The 20,186-nt window shown below is 38.8% G+C and overlaps 1 long non-coding RNA gene across 1 annotated transcript in view; it reads left to right on the plus strand.

The window, feature by feature from the left end:
* The window catches only part of LOC145506990 (uncharacterized), a 41,167-nt gene extending 21,242 nt beyond the window's left edge, over positions 1 to 19,925 (plus strand). The window contains exon 2 of the long non-coding RNA XR_014054490.1: positions 18,802 to 19,925. This is a non-coding gene — a long non-coding RNA (uncharacterized LOC145506990). The remainder of the gene's footprint in view (positions 1 to 18,801) is intronic.
* Positions 19,926 to 20,186: the final 261 nt, after the last annotated feature.

A 20,186-nucleotide genomic window follows, 5' to 3' on the forward strand; every position in this document is an offset into this window, starting at 1 on the left:
TAGACAGACTTTTGTTGGCAAAGTAATGTCTCTGCTTTTAAATATGCTATCAAGGTTGGCCATAACCTTCCTTCCAAGGAGTAAGCGTCTTTTAATTTCATGGCTGCAATCACCATCAGCAGTGATTTTGGAGCCCCCCCAAAAAAGTCTGCCACTGTTTCCACTGTTTCCCCATCTATTTCCCATGAAGTGATGGGACCAGATGCCATGATCTTAGTTTTCTGAACGTTGAGCTTTAAGCCAACTTTTTCACTCTCCTCTTTCACTTTCATCAAGAGGCTCTTTAGTTCTTCTTCCCTTTCTGCCATAAGGGTGGTGTCATCCGTATATCTGAGGTTAATTGATATTTCTCCCGGCAATCTTGATTCCAGCTTGTGTTTCTTCCAGCCCAGTGTTTCTCATGATGTACTCTGCATATAAGTTAAATAAGCAGGGTGACAATATACAGCCTTGACGTACTCCTTTTCCTATTTGGAGCCACCTATTTAATCTCACCAATTAATCAAGGTCCGTTTTTTTCTCCTATAAATATCCTTCGAGACAACTCTAGTCCACAATGTCGTTTAAAACAGCAGTCCTCATTTTAAAAGTACGAGGCTACCTGTTATTAATAGAATTCCTCACGACTCTGCCCTAAGTTTCAGTGGCTAGTCCACTCCTCTGAATGATTAACCTGGATTTAGGTTAGAATCAATCAGTTTTGACCTCATTCAGTTCTGAGAGACATTTTGGTGAATAAGTGAGTGAGTGTGTGTGTGTGTGTGTGTGTGTGTGTGTGTGTGTGTGTGTGTTCGTGCGCATGCTTAGTCCCTTAGCCATGTTCGACTCTTTGCAATGCCATGGATGTAGCCACCCAGGCTCCTATGTCCATGGGATTTTCCAGGCAAGAATACTGGAGTGGGTTGCCATTTCCACCCCAGGGCATCTCCCCAACCCAGGGATTGAATCTGTATATCTTGCGTCTCCTGCATTGGCAGATGATTCTTTATCACTGGGCCATCTGGAGCTCAGGCATTAGCCCCAAAATATTGCTCAGTATTCTCAAGAGTGCCACCAGCCTCTTTGAGACAATACATTCTAGTGTAATTCCCCCCCTTTTCATACCAGCCTGCTCCAGACAGTGAGGAGTCCAACCCAGACCCATTCCAGAATGGTTGTTAACTGATATCAAACCAAGTTAAACCCTATATGCAATAGATAAAAAGAAATAAATAAATTTGGTACTTCTTGCTTTCCCATATTCTTCATTTTGAGCACCGTCTGTAGCAGTGTACCTCCTGAGTGGGATTCCAGGACCTGCTTTCCTAGATCTGGCACTTTCCAGCTGTTCATACCTTCATACCCAGAAGGTGGCTTCGGGAATACAGCCTTAAGACTGCAGGCTCTCCTCTCTCTGCAAGTCTCCTATCACAAACACTGCCTTATGGACGGTGTGCGCCCCCTAAATCACTTCAGTAGTGTCTGACTCTTTGTGACCCCATGGACTGTAGCCCACCAGGCACCTCTGTCCATGGGATTCTCCAGGCAAGAATACTGAGTAGGTTGCCATGCCTTTCTCCAGGGTTATGGACAGTATCAGATCCTGAGTGTTTGCCAGCCATTGATTTGATACATTCCTTTGTGCTGGACTAAAAGAACCCTCAGGGCCTCTTCTCCACCTCCAGGAGTCTTAATTATAATAGCTTTTTAAGATAACCGTCCACTTCGGTGTGTCACCCACAGGAATGAGAGGAGAGGTTAAAATTCTAGACCAGGTAAGAGGTGAAGGAGAGTCAACAGGTTGAGACTGGTGCTTCTGATGAGGAGCTTGTTGAGCAGCTCACATTCTGCTGGGTCTGTGGCCAAGGACTTCTCCCAGCTCTCGAGAACTGAATGAAAAAGCGACTTGAGCACCGTTTTGGGGGCAAAAAAGTAAAATGATCCACTTGAGGCTTTAGATTTCCTATGGTGATTTCTAAACGTCTACATTCCCGATTGTTCTCTCAGCTTTTCAGCCATTTTCCCCCCGGAAGGCTCTCTTTGTCTCTTCCCACACCCGTTTCAGTGATAGTTTCTCTCCACGGCTTACTCAATCTGCATGCAGTTGCTCTCTCCCTGCCCCGTTTGTGTTTTCCTCATTCCCTTACCTGCTCTACCATTAAAAAAAAAAAAAAAAAAAAGATCCCTCTTTTGGAATCTGTTATGTGTATAATGGACATACCACCTCAAAAATATTCCCTTCAGGAATAGAATAGAGGGAAAAACAGGAGGAAAAATGTTCAAAGAAGCTTGGATCTGTTTCTCATCTTCGCTTGTGTGGCAAAGAGAAGGACAGAGTCCAGGTTCTCCCTCTCTACAAAAAACCTACTCACCCTGGAGGTCTGCTCATCTTCCTTGATGGATTGGAGCCTAATTGTCTGTCTCAAGTCATTAGGCTACTAGATTGTTAGTGTACCTTTTATTTATGCTCTTCTCTATTAATATTATCATTATTAATATCAACCATAAGAAAAGCAATGAAATTACCTATATTCTTTGTTATTATAACCTCCTCTAATCTTTAATTAGGTCATTAACTTTTTGCTATCATGAAAAAGGATAGTGTAAAATATCAATATATTAAAAGATGAAGAAAGCTATTGCATCTTTTAATTAGGCATTCAGTGGGTATTTTGACAAAGAGAAATAGAAGATTTTGTATAAAATTAATTGATTCAAGTATAACTTTTCACACAAATGAAATGAAATGTGTAATTTCAGCTTTTTGAATGAAAAAATTGAAGATTGAAAATGAAAAATTCAAACCTCTTTGAGGTTTGAATAATAAACTATGTGTGGTGTGATTGTAAGATTGCATCTCAACTTTTCTAGAAAGCATGAAAAAATGCAGCTGCATTTTTTACCACAGTAACATTACAATCACTTGGTCTGTTGAAATTACAAGTCAAGAAGAAGCCTCTTGTCTCTGCATATAGATGTGAAGTCTGTGGAATGGCACTATATTTTTTCAAGCTATTGAAGATGGGCTCGTTGCTAAACAGATACAGGTTACTATTTAGTGAGGTTTAGTTAGTGTGATAATGAGGATCCAAGGGGGAATTTTCCAAGACAGTTGAGTTTTAAATACACAACGTGAACTTAGCTGGAAAGAAGCACAGACATAAAAAAACAGGAGCTAGTACAGTGTTCTAACAGCACAGTGGTGAAAGGTAGCAAGAAATGAATAGTGAGTGCAAATGTGAACCAATTCAGCCCAGAGCACCAAAGCAGTACTCAGATTTCTCTAATTAAGGTTCAAATAAAAAGGTGGGGAATCACTTATTTTTTGGAAACATAATGACTATGAAAACATAAATAATTTCTGGTGGAGAAAAACCCATGAGCTCTATTCTGACTTGCAGCTTAAAAGGCTGCTTTTTGTTTCGTGCCATTCGGCTAATAACAGCTCCCATTACTTCATTCCTAGCAATGATAGTGAATTTAATATGCTATCTTATTTGATCTTGTTGAATGACAGACATTTTACATGAGGATACAGAAGTTTAGTGAAGTTAAGTAAGCTGTGCTGCAGCTTAGGAGGTGAAACCAGGACTCAAACCTAGGTCTTACCAGATGCCAGAGCACTTGCCCATCACTACTGCCCTGTGCTGCCCCTTGTATTGGCAGTTTGCAGGCAGTGAGAAGGACACAAGATTTTTTTCAACCTGCAAACAGATGTGTACAACACTTTTGTGAGCTCACTTGTGAAAAACTAAACCAAAGCAAAAATACGAGAGCATTAAGGTTTAAGAAAACCTAAACAAAGCCAGTGGAATTCACAGTCTGAGTTTTTGTCTCATTTTTTTTGATAGGTAATGAAATACGGTTGAACTTGGGAGCCTCTCAGAAAAGTGGAGACATTCTTGGGAAGAAATATGCAAAACACGATAATCCTTTGGACTGTCGTTCTCATAAAATATAGCAGTCTCTTTCAGACAGCAACAACAATTAGTCATGACTTACACATTCTTCTTAAGATATATCAGAGTCCTTTTAAAGTTCCAAAATGTAATACTCAGCACAGAAATAGAGTAACAGATGTTATAACCAAATTAAGGGTTCTTCCCAGACATCTTTTATTGACATTAGAGTGGTACAGAGGCACACTAAAGCCTTTGAATAAAGTGCTACACTCTCAACCTGAGGATTTGGTAGAAAATAACTTCTGCAATTGATGTTTCAATTTCAACTGCTTGTGTAGGTGCTGAATTGCTTCAGTTGTGTCCGACTCTTTGCAACCCCATGGACTGAGGCCATCAGGCTCCCCTATACGTGGGATCCTCCAGGCAAGAATATTGGAGTGGGTTGCCATGACCCTCTCCAGGGGATCTTCCCAACCCAGGGATGGAACCCAGGTCTCTTAAATCTCCTGCATTGGCAGGCAGGATCTTGACTACTAGCACCACCTGGGAAGCCCTCAATTTCAATTATTCTATTCAAATTGATGCTTCTAACAAGTGGCTTTCTAGTTAATGAATAAGTTTACAGATATTTTAATTCTTTCTTAATACCTTCTTTCTACTCTGTTCTCAAATTTATCACATTTCTGCAATAATTTGCCTATTGTCTCCCTCCCTCACTAGACTGTGAGCCATTGAAGTGCAGGCGCTGTGTGTAAACCTTCTTTGTATATCCAGGTCTTGATAATGCCTGGTAACAAGTAGACACTGAAATTTTTACTTTTTGAAGCACATAACATAGAAGAGTTTTTCAACCTCAGCACTGTTGATACTTTGGGTCATATAATTCTTATTGGGGGGGTGGGTGCTGTAACATACATTGTAGGATCTATAACTGCACTCCTCACATCTACTCACTGGATGCCAGTGGTCCCCACCCACCTACCCAAAATATCTCCAAAAGTTTCCATATGTCTCCTGAGGGGGACGAGGAATCACCCGCAATTGAAAACCACTGACAGGCAAGAATGCACACACATGCACAGATAGAAACATGATGCTTTTAATGTATTAATATATTTTTTCAAATTTCTTTGATTAGGCAACAAGTACACAGCATACAAGAATCTAAAGTATGAAAGGATATATAATAAAAGGTAAATTCCTCTCCCTCTTCCATCTCCCAGTCAGTTTTTTGTATATTATTCTAGACCTGAAATATCCAACAGATGCCACTAACACGTGATTGTTGTGAACTTAAGCTGTGACTTGTTCTAACTGAGATGTGCTAAGTATAAAATTTGTGATGGATTTTGAAGACTAAAAAAGTGCAAAATATATCATTAATAATTGTTTTACATTTACATGTTAGAATGACAATATCTTGGATATACTATGTAAAATAAAATATATAATTAAAATTTATTTCACCTTTAATAAAGCCATTTTACCACAGCTACTAGGAAATTTTAAATTACATATGTGACTTACATTATATTTTTGTTGTATGGTACTTTCAAATAAACTTTCTGTGGAGCTATAAACATGCAGATATGCATATATAATGATAAACTTTAACATGTATACATTGTTTTATTTTATACTTAGCATAAAAATTGCATATGGTACTTAGTAAATACTTAATAGATACTCACTGATTGAATCAATAAATAATTGAGTGATTATATGTATACATATACAATTGACCCTTGAACAACTAGGAGGTTAAGTCCAAAATCTGTGTGTATTTTATACTTGACTCTCCAAATATGCTTGCTATTCCGCTGAATCTGAGGTCCCACATCCCCTCATTCAACCAGCCTTAGATAGTGTAATACTGTAGTATTAACTGTTGAAAAAAATTCACATATAAGTGGACTCAAACAATTTGAATCCATATCACATCCGCATACTTCATTTTATTCGAATGATACAAATATTTTATTATGATCTTCATTTATTTCATCTGTAAAATGGGCATAATAACAATATTGTTGTGAAAATTAAGTATTTATATAAGAACTTAGAATAATACCCATCAGATTACTATAATCACATATCATTACCCTTCCCTTCTTTGTTATCATTATTGTTTTTGTTGTTACTATTTTTTTAAGTAACTTTTTTAAAGATGAGGAAACCAAATATCAGGGAGGATAATGCCCCTAGGTTACAAAGCTGGCAGCTTGGCTGGTCAAAGCAGGAACCTTGCGCTTTGACTTACAAATTCATGCACTCATCTCCATCTCATGATGCCTCATTATAGTCATTTAAAAACACACAAAAAGAAAGCATGTACTGCACAGATCCTGTTTTTAAATTCCATTACCTTGTATCCAGTATCCTTGCCTGGAGAATCCCATGGACAGAGTAGGCTGGTGGGCTATAGTCCACATGACTGAAGTGACTGATCACCCAAACACGCACCTTATAAAAGGTACCAGCGCTTCCCAGATGGCACTAATGATAAACAATCTGCCTGCCAATGCAGGAGATGTAGGAGACATGGGTTCAATCCCTGTGTTGGCGAGATCCCCTGGAGAAGAAAATGACAACCCACTCCAGTATTCTTGGCTGGAAAATTCCATGGACAAAGGAGCCCCATGGGCTACAGTCCATTGGGCCACAAAGAGTCGGACACAACTAACTGACTGACACACACACATAAAAGGGACCAAGAATCTTAGAATATTGTCTACCTCCACTTCAGGATTAGGAAAGTACAAATCTGAAATATTTTGATATACCAGTAAGGATGTGCTCAAAAACTGGATATGCAGGAGCTTTGTGTACATTTCTGAAACTTTCAGGTAAATTTCCAGTAATTTCAATTATTTCAAAATATGAAGTCTAAAAAAATAGTAAAAACAATGAGGAAATTTTGTTTGGAATGTCAAAACACATATCTATGTAATTTATGGGTTAAAGAATTTATAGTGGAAGTTGATATTTAGAATTGAATGAAAGGAATTTACTTATCTAAATCTGTGGGATACAGCCATGATGGCAGTTGGAAGGAATTACAAAACTTTTAAAACTTATGTTAAAAATAGCATAAATATAATGGGACAAGTGGATATTATGTACCTCCAAATGTGATGCATTTAAGAAAGACATTATATCATCTTTTTAGTATTTTTGTCAAAAATATTTCAACTGCTTCTAATTGTGAGGAAGCAGTCAGACAAACTGAAATTGTGGACATTCTACAAAACACCTGGGCTAGATGCTTAAAAATGGTGGTCATGAAAGTCAAAGAAAAAAACCCAGAACCCACTTTTAGGTTAAAAAAAAGAAACAACACCTTTTTTTACCTAGAGTAAAAGAGGCTAGGGTAACCTATCACCTAAATGCAATGCTTGATCCTTGTTTGGGTCTTGAATTAAACAAACAAAAAGCTATAAACGTTATTCAGACAACTGGGGAAATTTGAATATAATATTACTACATAGTATTAAATTTCTTGATTGTGATAATGGTATTATGTTTGTGTGGAAGAGTATTTTTATTCTGTAAGGGTGACATATGACATGAGCAATGATATAGATAGAAAGATGATAGAACAGTGTGACAGATGTTAGCACTTGGACTAGAAGAGGAGTACTCTGATTTTTTTGTTTCTTTAGTGGCTTAGTCATGCCTGACTCTTGCGACCCCATAGATTATAGCCCACAAGGCTCCTCTGTCCGTGGGATTTTCCAGGCAAGAATACTGAAGTTGGTTGCCATTTCCTTCTCCAGGGGATCTTCCAGGCTCAGGAATCGAACCTTCATCTCCTGCACCGCAGGTGAATTCGTTACCACTGAACCACCTGGGAAGCCCTGATGTGCTGTGCTGTGCTTAGTTGTTCAGTCATGTCTGACTCTTTGCAACCCCATAGACTAGCCCACCAGGCTCCTCTGTCCATGGGATTCTACAGGCAAGAATACTGGAGTGGGTGGCCACGCCCTCCTCCAGGGGATCTTCCCAACCCAGGGATCAAACCCAGGTCTCGTTGCAGGCAGATTCTTTACCGTCTGAGCCACAAGGGATGGTCCAAAGCCCTAAGAGTTGAGTGTTAGTTATATTGTGAGGTTTTTATTGTTTTTATTGTTTTTTATTTTCTCATTATCTCAAGCTTTAAAATTTAACAAACATTTGTTAAGCTCTATGTGCTGAGAGCATAAAGATAAATAAACAAGGCTCTCTTCCCCAAGAAATCCTAGTTTTGTGGAAGAGTTAACATGATCATTGCTGCAGTACCTGCTGATAGTATAGATGCTAAAAAAAAAATACACAAAATAAGGAGGAAATTTTGTTAACAAAAGTTATTATTGCTATAAAAGCTCAAAAATAAAGAAAAACTTAGAAAATTAAATTCTTCTATGGCATCACCCAGAGATAATTTTGTCAACATTTTGCTGATTGATTTCCTTTCAATGCTCTTACTGTGCATTTCCCGTTCTTCTTTCTCACTGTCACTCTCACGCTCTCTCTTTCCAGTGGAGAATGGAAATACTAAATTGAAGTCACATTGTATTTTCAGTTTTGTTCTCTGACTCCTCCACTCACTATATCATTGTAGAATCTTTTCCATGACATTATATTTTTTTGAAATGTCCATTTTAATGGCTTCACAGTATTCAATTACATTGTTGAAGATTTTGACCATTTCCAAATATTGTCTATTGTAAATAGTTATAATTAGGAAATGATTCAGAGAAAAAGTGTCTAAATGTCAAAGGAAAATGCTACTGTTAGTTTGAAAATGGGTAATTTTTAAAAAAAATAAATTTATTTATTTTAGTTGGGGGCTAATTACTTTACATTATTGTAGTGGTTTTTGCTCTACATTGACATGAATCAGCCATGGGTTTACATGTGTTCCCCATCCTGAACCCCCCTCCCACCTCCCTCCCCATCCCATCCCTCTGGGTCATCCCATTGCCCCAGCCCTGGGCATTTGTCTCATGCATCGAACCTGGAATGGTGTTCTGTTTCACATATGATAATATACATGTTTCAATGCTATTCTCCCAGAACATCCCACCCTCACCTTCTCCCTCAGAGTCCATAAGACTGTTCTATGCATCTGTGTCTCTTATTCTGTCTCGAATATAGGGTTATCATTACCATCTTTCAAATTCCGTATATATGCATTAGTATACTGTATTGGTGGTTTTTTTTCTGGCTTACTTCACTCTGTATAATGGGCTCCAGTTTTATCCATCTCAGTAGAACTGATTCAAATGTATTCTTTTTAATAGCTGAGTAATACTCCATTGTGTATATGTACCACAGCTTCCTTATCCATTCGTCTGCTGATGGACATCTAGGTTGCTTCCATGTCCTGGCTATTGTAAACAGTGCTGCGATGAACATTGGGGTACACGCGTCCCTTTCAATTCTGGTTTCCTCAGTGTGTATGCCCAGCGGTGGGATTGCTGGGTCACATGGCAGTTCTATTCCCAGTTTTTTAAGGAATCTCCACACTGTTCTCCATAGTGGCTGTACTAGTTTGCATTCCCACCAACAGTGTAAGGGGGTTCCCGAAAATGGGTAAATTTTTATATACTCCTTTCATTTATAATGTAGCATGTAACCCTTATCTAATTTTCCAGTTTATAATCCTTATCTAATTTTCTAGTTTATAATACTGCTATATTCATTTCAGTTCAGTCGCTCAGTTGTGTCCGACTCTTTGCAACCCCACGGACTGCAGCACGCCAGACCTCCCTGTCCATCACCAAATCCTGGAGCTTGCTCAAACTCATGTCCATTGAGTTGGTGACGCCACCCAACCATCTTATCCTCTGTCATCCCCTTCTCCTCCTGCCTTCAATCTTTCCCAGCATCAGGGTCTTTTCCAATGAGTTAGTTCTTTGCATCAGGTGGCCAAAGTATTGGACCTTCAGCTTCAGCACCAGTCCTTCCAATGAATATTCAGGACTGATTTCCTTTAGGATGGACTGGTTGGATCTCCTTGCAGTGCAAGGGACTCTCAAGCACCTTCTCCAACACCACAGTTCAAAAGCATCAATTCTTCAGCACTCAGCTTTCTTTATAGTCCAACTCTCACATCCATACATGACTACTGGAAAAACCAAAGCTTTTGACTAGATGGACTTTTGTTGGCAAAGTAATGTCTCTGCTTTTTAATATGCTGTCTAGGTTGGTCATAACTTTTCTTCCAAGGAGCAAGCATCTTTTAATTTCATGGCTGCAGTCACCGTATGCAGTGATTTTGAAGCCCCCAAAATTAAAGTCACTGTTTCCATTGTTTCCCCTATATTATCTACTAGTGGCATTTTATACTGAAATAACAATGTAACTTATGTAAGCTTATATATTAATATTGGGGTTTCCCTGGTGGCTTAAACAGTGAGGAATCTGCCTGTAATGTGGGAGGCTCTCTGGATCAGGAAGATCCCCTGAAGAAGGAAATGGCAACCCACTGCACTACTCGTGCCTGAAGAATTCCATGGACAGGAGCCTGGCAGGCCACAGTCCATGGGGTCACAAAGAGGGAACACAAGTGAGCGACTAACATTTTTATCTTTTTACATATTAACATGAAATATTTGTTAAAAAATATAGTTCTCCACTTGATTTTTCAACTCCCAAAAGGAAATTTTAATGTAACAATGCATTTCAAGGGAAACATTTTGTATTATTAAAAATAATTTGCTGCATTTAAAAATTTTCTCCCTCTAACCTTTACCCCTCAAACTTCTCTACTATGGGTTTTATCCATTTAAATGAAAATGTCTTGTGGATTTATGTAAGCTTATTTGAAAAATAAACTACCTGAAAGATTTAACAGTTAAAGGTAAATTCACCCATCCTTTTGGGAAAAAGATGTAGTGTTGTTTGGAAAAGTTTAGAGAGGGAAGCCACGCTTATGCACCATTCACGGGGAGTAACAACAGAAGAAACTTTCTTATAGGATGATATAGCAGTACCCATTAAAAATTTAAATATGTATAATCATGTTGCTGGAGCTTCCCCGGTGGCTCATGGGTAAAGAATCCACCTGTCAATGCAGATGTGGCAAGAGTCACAGGTTTGGTCCCTGGGTCAGGAAGATCCCCTGGAGAAGGGATTGGCAGTCCACTCCAGTATTCTTGCCTGGAAAATCCCATTGACAGAGGAGCCTGGCGGTCTACAGTCTGTGGGGTCACAGATATTCAGACAGGACTTGGCAACTGAACAACAACAACAATAGCCTTGTTGCTGTGGGCTGAAAGTTTATCTTCAATCATTTATATACTGAAACCCTAACCCTCAAAGGTGATGTTATTAGTAGGGGGGGGTCTTTCGGGGTTGGTGAGGTTGTGAAAATGGAGCCCTCCTGGACAGAATAAGTGTGTTTATATCGAGTTGGCCAAGAAATTCGTTTGAGTTTTTTCCATAAAAAAGAAATCTCACTGAGCTCCCAGCCCCTTGTGCTACAGCAGGATACAGTGAGTTCTGCAGTCAGAGAGAGTTGTCACGCTGATCTTGGACTTCTAGCCTCCAGAACTGTAATAAATTTCTGCTGTTTATAAGCCACCCAGTCTGTAGTATTTTATTATAGCATCCTGAACAAAGTAAGATACATGTTCTTATTCTTAAGATTTTCAAAATGCATACAGCAAACTTTTAATTGTCCTCAGGAGGCAAAGAATAAATGGATAATGAAAACATTAAATTCCACTGATTTACACACAAGCTTCGGTTCCCCACATCATTAAAGATTTTACTAAATCTTCTAAGAAATGGCAAAATGATGGATCACAGTGTGATCTTCTGCTTTACTCTAGCCCCAAACTGCTCTTAATAGACATGCTGATTAGTGAAATGGCTAAATAGTTAGCAGCAGTGAGACATAGTAGAAACAAAATGCTTGCATAATCCCCTAAAAGGACAATCAGTCACTAAATAATTAAGGTTGACTATGCAGTAGATGTAAATTATGCTTAACAAATCCCTTCTGCTCAGCCCTTTCATTATATCGTGCAAAATGGATTGTATGGAGGAAGTCTTTCCATAAATGGTTCATGGTGGAGGAGGTGCTAGAGTTTCAATGGGGATTCTAAATTAATTAAATGATCTAAATACAGAGAAGAGAAAAAAGATAATTAACAAGATACCAAGTGGCTGGCCAGTACTGAAGTCTCTAATCCTCTTGAGAGACTCCCTTTATGTTATCTTGAGTCCTGTAGAGAAATGGTAACAAATCAAATTGACTAGCTACATTCACAGAACACATTTATAATCATGTAAGTGTCCTTAGGTGAAGTAAATCAAAGCTTTTTACCTCATAGAGTCACAACTCACTATTTTCTTAATGAGCAGGACTTTCTATTGGATATTTTCAGCTAGTCCTCCCATTTTGAATCTCTGAAGACATGAAATGTGTATTTTAGCCTGCTAACAATTTCCTGGGCTTCCCTGGTGGCTCAGTGGTAAACTATCCACCTGCCAGTGCAGGAGACACAGGTTTGATCCCTAGGTCGGGAAGATCCCCTGGAGAAGGGAATGGCAACCCACTCCAGTATTCTTGCCTGGAAAATCTCATGGGCAGAAGAACCAGGCAAGCTATATAGCCCATGGGATCACAAAGAGTCAGACATAACCAGCGATTAAACAACAACAGTTACCTGCTACACTTCCTAAAATTTTTACCTTAAATATATCCAAAATATTACATATGTGTGTGTGTGTGTGTGTGAGAGAGAGAGAGAGAGAGAAAGAGGAAAATTGTGACAGTCCAGGAGTGGGCCAGGAAATTGGAAAAGTAAACTTACCTCAACTTCTAAGGTCTGTTTCCTCTAACATATGATGGTTGTTTATGTTCAAAATCCTAAAGTTTACGAGAAGAAATCAACATTGTCCTTTTGATGTTACTTTTTATATCAAGATTCATGTCTCTTATGTTTAAATCCAATTGCCAAGTTAGATGAAATTTATTTTATAGATACCATAGTGTCTGAAAGCATTTCATCTTCTCATTAAATTATTATGTATTTTAATTTATAATTGTAGTTGTTATTTTTAAATCGAATTCCTTGATGTAAAGTGTTACATACTTTTGGAGTATAATATTTTTCTTAGAAGTCAATCATTGCTATATTATCTTTCCTTTTCCTTTAGCAGACTCAACTTAAAAATTCAACAAAATTTATTGACAGCCAGCTACTCATCTTGCCTACAGTAGGGACAGCTTCACGTAGTTCAGTTCTAGAAACCCCTCTATAAAGTGGAAATTCCTCTGTGATGACCTGGAGGGGTGGGATGAAGTGGGATGAAAGGCAGGCTCATGAGGGAGAAGATAAGTGTATACTTACAGCTGATTCACTTTGTTGTATGGCAGAAACCAACACAACATTGTAAAGCAATTATCCTCCAATTAAAAATAACTTAGGGACTTCCCTGGTGGTCCAGTGGTTAGACATTCAGCTTCCAACGCACGGGACACAGTTCCATCCCTGGTCAGGGAACTAGGATCCCACACGTCATTGGGCAACTGAGCCCAAGAGCTGCAGCTAGAGAAAGCCCTAGAGCTTTTTCTGCAACAAAGTCCCAGCACAGCCAAAATTTTTAAATTAATTAAAATAAATAAAAATATACTGTAGAAACAAAAAAAAGATATATCTTTTCCTAAGAAAAATAAAGTGGAAATCTGTAAAGGAATCTCCATGCTCAAACAGAGGGTTACAATTTTATAACTTAAGTAATATTAAAGAACTTAACATTTTAAAAAGTAAAGAAAAATATGTTATGAACATCCAACAATTATAAACATGTTAAACTAGTAAAATTGAACTCTAAATTATGGAATTATAGATTTGATTGTTGGAAGGGACTTTATCAGTTTATCTAATTTAATCCCCTTATTTTGAAAATGAAAAAACTGAGGTACAAACAAGTGAAACAATTCTTTACAAAGTGAAAGTTGCTCAGGTGTGTCCAACTCTTTGTGGCCCCATGGGCTATACAGCCCATGCAATTCTCCAGGCCCGAATACTGGAGAGGGTAGCCCTTCCCTTCTCCAGAGGATCTTCCCAACCCAGGGATCGAACCCAGGTCTCCCACATTGCAGGTGGATTCTTTACCACCAGCTGAGCCAGCAGGGAAGCCCTTCTTCCCAAAGCTATACATATTATATAGTAGCAAAGATGAAGCTAGAAACTAAGACTTCCAGTTTAGTGCCACGTCCAATCCCAAAGAAAGGCAATGCCAAAGAATGCTCAAACTGCCGCACAATTGCACTCATCTCACACACTAGTAAAGTAATGCTTAAAATTATCCAAGCCAGGCCTCAGCAATACGTGAACCGTGAACTTCCAGATAGTCAAGGTTCTCTTAGAAAAGGCAGAGGAACCAGAGATCAAATTGCCAATATCCGCTGGATCATTAAAAAAGCAAGAGAGTTCCAGAAAAACATCTGTTTCTGCTTTTTGACTATGCCAAAGCCTTTGACTGTGTGCATCACAATCAACTGTGGAAAATTCTTAAAGAGATGGGAATACCAGACCACCTGACCTGCCTCTTGAGAAACCTGTATGCAGGTCAGGAAGCGACAGTTAGAACTGGACATGGAACAACATACTGGTTCCAAATAGGAAAAGGAGTATGTCAAGGCTGTATATTGTCACCCTGCTTATTTAACTTATCTGCAGAGTACTTCATGAGAAATGCTGGGCTGGAGGAAGCACAAGCTGGAATCAAGATTGCCGGGAGAAATATCAATAACCTCAGATATGTAGATGACACCACCCTGATGGCAGAAAGTGAAGAAGAACTAAAGAGCCTCTTGATGAAAGTGAAAGAGGAGAGTGAAAAAGTTGGCTTAAAGCTCAACATTCAGGAAACTAAGATCATGGCATCCAGTCCCATCACTTTGTGGCAAATAGATGGGGAAACAGTGGAAACAGTATCAGACTTTATTTTTCTGGGCTCCAAAATCACTGCAGATGGTGATTGCAGCCATGAAATTAAAAGATGCTTACTCCTTGGGAAGAAAGTTATGACCAACCTAGATAGCATATTAAAAAACAGAGACATTACTTTGCCAACAAAGGTCTGTCTAGTCAAGGCCATGGTTTTTCCAGTGGTCATGTATGGATGTGAGAGTTGGACTCTAAAGAAAGCTGAGTGCCGAAAAATTGATGCTTTTGAACTGTGGTGTTGGAGAAGACTCTTGAGAATCCCTTGGACTGCAAGGAGATCCAACCAGTCCATCCTGGGGGAGATCAGTCCTGGGTGTTCATTGGAAGGACTGATGTTGAAGCTGAAACTCCAATCCTTTGGCCACCTGATGTGAAGAGTTGACTCATTGGAAAAGACCCTGATGCTGGGAAGGATTGAGGGCAGGAGAAGAAGGGGATGACAGAGGATGAGATGGTTGGATGGCATCACCAACTCAATGGACATGGGTTTGGGTAGACTCTGGGAGTTGGTGATGGACAGGGAGGCCTGGCGTGCTGTGGCTCATGGGGTGGCAAAGAGTCGGACTCGACTGAACTGAACTGAACTGACCACCTGATATGAGTAGTGTACAATTTATATCCCCCCAAAAACTTTTACCTCAAAAAACAAATAGAGTAAGAAATAATACATAAGTAAGTAGATGCTGATATATTATAAAAATAGCATGTAAAACATGGTTATTTACCTAATAACTATGTTAAACCAACTGTGTTAATAAAGTATATCAGACAGCAATGATTTAGGTTATGGCCATCTTAAAATTTAAAACTACTTTATAAATTTCTTGTCTTTCAGTAATCTTCTAGGAGCAAGAGGTAAGAAGTTTTTTAACCAATCACTTGATAGCCTTCGCAAGACATTAGAGCAGTCAATAATACTTACTGAACATTTTTTACTGTTGGGCCAGAGACTATTCTAGGCCACGCGGATGCAGTGGTTAAACAAGACAATGAAAATGTCTGTTCTTATAGAGTTTATATTCTAAGGAATGTGCATGCACATGTATGCACATATGCATACACGCATGTGCAAGCATGTGTGGTGGGGGGCAGACAAAAAAACAAAAACGAAAATATCATAGAGTGATAAGGGCTGTGAAGAACACATGATGCTGTGATAGAAAACAGCTATAGGCTGCTTTAGATTGGAAGGTCAGTGAAGGTGTCCAGAGGAACTGAGTCCTAAAGAAAATAAAGGGGGAGTCGGGAAATACTGGTGAAGAGTATCCCAAGCCACAAAACCAGAAACTATTGTAAAGGATTTAAATTGGAGATAAGGTTGGCACACTAAAGAAACCGTAAAAGAAGGAAAATAATAAATATAAGAGCAGAGATAAAATAGAGGCCAGAAAAACAATAGAGAAAACAAACAAAGCCAAAAGGTGGATCTTCAAAAAGAACAAATTGACAAATCTTAAGCTAGGTTGACAAAGGAAAAAAAGACACAGAAAATTCATAACCAATATAAATAAAAATGGGATCAGTATTAACAATTATATAGAAATAAAAAGCATTATGAGAGTACTATGAACAATTATATACCAACAAATTAGATGACTTAGATGAAATGGATAAACTCCTAGAAACACAAAAGCTACCAAGGTTGAAACCTAAGAACTAACTAGTAATGAAATTGAATCAGTAATAAAAAATCTGACAAGGCAAACCCTGGACCATGGCTTCACTGCCAAACATTTAAAGATGAACTAACACCACTCCTTCTCAAACTCTTCCAAAAAACTGAAGGGGATGGAACACTTTCTGACTCAATCTGTGAGGTCAGAATTACCAAAGCCAAAGACCAGCAAGACAGGAAACTACAGATCAATATCCTTTATGAGCATTGATGCAGAAATCCTCAACAAGATACGAGCAAATAGAATTCAGCAGCATATGATAAATATTAAACACGATGACCAAGTGGGATTTATTCCTAGAATGTAAGAATAGTTCAACATACGAAAATCAATTAATAATCAATCAATGTAATGCACCACATTGGGCTTCCCAGGTGGCGCTAGTGGTAAAGAACCCACCTGCCAACACAGGAGACATAAGACGCAGGTTTCATTCTTGGGTCAGGAAGATCCTCTGGAGGAGGACATAGTAAACCCACTCCAGCATTCTTGCCTGGAGAATCCAATGGACAGAAGAGCCTGGCGGGCTACGGTCTATAGGGTTGTAAAGAGTCAGACACGACTGAAGTAGCGTATCACAGACACATGCCCATATACCTCTTTAACAGAGTGAAGGGGGGAAAAAAAACCCACACGTGATTAATTTCCTTCAAGAACTTTTCCTTTGCATTCACAGCTTGGCTAAGTGGTCATTGCAAGAGGCCTCACTTTTGGCCTATCTTGGCTTTCTACGTGCCTTCATACTACACTTAATCATTTCTAGCTTTTATTTTATTTTTAACATTTATTTATTTATCTGCATCAGGTCTTAGTTGTGGCATGCAGGACTTTTCATTGGGGTGCAAGCTTCTCTCTAGTTCCAGCAGTCAGACTTAGTTGCCTTGAAGTATGTGGGCTCTTAATTCTCGGACCAGGGATCAAACCTGTGTCTCCTGCATTGGAAGGCAGATTCTTAATCACTGGATCATTAGGGAAATCCTTTGATTTATTTTTTAGTGTTCTATTTGTGTTTAAAGATGATATATATTTTATTATACACACATATATACACATATATCATTCATTCCTTCTACATTTAGTACCATTTTTTTTGCTATTACAGAAAATAATCTTGTATACATCCTGAACATGTCTCCTTGTACACATTGGTGATAATTTCTTCAGAGTATATATCTAGAAGTGAAATTTCTGGGAAGTAGTATATGTGCATCTTTAATTATACTAAACATTGCCAGATGCTCTCCAAAATGATTATACAAAGTTATACTACCACCAGCTATACTTGAGAGTTTGTTTTCCTATGTGCTTGACATTCTTGGTATTGCCAGACTTTTCTTCTCTGTTAATCTTACAGGTTCACAGTGGAACCACCTTATCTTTTCCCCCCTTTTTTATTGACACATAGTTGATTTGCAACATTGTACAAAATTCAGCAGAGTGACTCAGTTTTACACATATATACATTCTCTCTTTTTCTTTTTTTTTGTAACCAAAACTTTAATCCCAAGGATTCTTACAAAACATATTACAAATGACAGCATGAAAAAAGAATCTTACACAGTAACTCAGTTCAGCTGTACAATGTACCCTTAAACTGGCAGGATATTTGGTATCTTGAGTAGTCTCAAATTTCCGAATAAAGAATGTTACAAAGAGCTGTGTATTCTTATAAAGCAATCACAGAAGGAACTTACAACCTAAAGAAAAGGTAAACTAACTTCCTTGAAACTTCTTAGATTCTACACCAACTGGACAACCTTTTGTCCAATGTGAAGAGTAGTGGAATTTTTAAACCTCTAATCTAGTTTAAGGGTGCAGCTTTAATTTTTCCAGCTGGCTTTTGAGTTCACAGCAGCTTTTAAAAACTGCTTAACTACAGCTACATATCATATCCCAGCTATGTTGAAAAAAATCTTCCAATTTTTGCCAGTTTTTGTTTCCATAATGTTAAACATTGACTTTACCTGGGCAGGAGTTAGAGGTTTATTATCAGCCTATGCAAGACTAAAATTCAAAGCAAATTAAATTTTGTTTAAGGGAACATTGTAAAGTAACAATTCTTGATATTACATGCCTCATATGATCCATTTCAAACCACAGAGAATTACACCTTTGTGTGTCACTGTTCCAACAGACAAACAAATGTGAACAGCTAAAACATTTTAAAAATGCACCAAGCTTATGAAGTCTCAAAGAGAACTTGAATTTTCTGTACATACTCCTGTCAAACGAAGTTATTTCCTGTACACCACTCCTCTTGCAAACTGATCTTCCATTTCCTTTCATTTGACCTAGATCTGCTATGAGACCTAGAGAAAGATCAGGACGGCTTGTGATTTGTCTCCCGGGGACAGTGATCTCTCTCTTCTCCAATCTCTAGAAAGGGACCTGCTCCGGCGGCGGGAGAAGCTTCTCCGTCTTGGAGATCTGCGTGGAAGTGGAGGACTCCTCCTCCGATAACCATCTCAAGGGCGACGACCCCAAGAAGGAGGTGGGCGGCGATTTCGACTTCCCTTTTCATCATTGGATAGTCCCCTCTTACTCGGCAGCCACACGATGTTCTCTCCCGTCTAGCTCTCGGACAGCATCAGCTGCATCTCGGGGATCTTCGGACTGAACAAAAGCAAAGCCAGGACGGTTTCTAGCAACCTACACACTTCGGAGTGGTCCCTAATAGCCAAAAGCTCCTTCCAATTCAGTCTTGTTGCCATTGTTTCCAAGATTATCGACATAAAATTTACAGTCCAGTGGACAGGAATCACGATGCTTTTCGAGATCTTAGGTTAGAGATGCGGAGGTTCAAATCCACAGAGGTCTTCCCGGTCCCCTCCCGCCCGGCGTTCCCAGATGCGCTCGCACACCGGACGTCCACGAAATGGCCTACGTTCTCTTTCTAAAACATTCTTTTCCATTATGGATTATCCCAGGAGATTAGATATAGTTCCCTGTGCTATACCGTAGGACCTTGTTGTTTAGCCATTCTAAATGTAATAGTTTGCATCTGTCAACCCCAAATTCCCAGACCATCTTTCTCCTCTCCCTTGACAACCACAAGTCTGATCTCTATGCTTGTGAGTCTGTTTCTGTTTTGTAGCCAGGTTAATTTGTGCCATATTTTAGGTTCCACTTATAAGTGATATCATATGGTATTTGTCTTTCTCTTTCTGGCTTACTTCACTTAGTATGATAATCTCTAGTTGAATCCATGTTGTTGCAAATAGCATTATTTTCTTCCTTTTTATGGCTGAGTAGTTGTATGTATGTACCACATCTTCTTTATCCATTCATCTGTCATTGGGCATTTTGGTTGCTTTCATGTTTTGGCTACTATGAATAACCCTGCTATCTTTTTGAATTATAGTTTTGTCTGACTATGCCACAGTATCTTTGAAACAATAAAGCAAAGTGCAATGAAACAAGGTATGTGTGTACCAAGAATAACCTCATTAACACTTTTGAGAACATAGTGAGATTTTACTAATTTAGACAACAGTAACATCATAATTCATACACTGAAATTAAATTTACATTGATATTACACACTTTTTGGCATTCCTTGGCATTGCCTTTCTTTGGGTAATGAGTTTGAGTACACTCCAGGAGTTGGTGATGGACAGGGATGCCTGGCATGCTGCCGTCCATACCAGGTCACGAATGAGCAACTGAACTGAACTGAACAT

This window comes from Giraffa tippelskirchi, chromosome 1, assembly GCF_054371585.1.
Source record: "Giraffa tippelskirchi isolate mGirTip1 chromosome 1, T2T-mGirTip1v1.2.pri, whole genome shotgun sequence".
Classification (NCBI taxonomy): domain Eukaryota; kingdom Metazoa; phylum Chordata; class Mammalia; order Artiodactyla; family Giraffidae; genus Giraffa; species Giraffa tippelskirchi.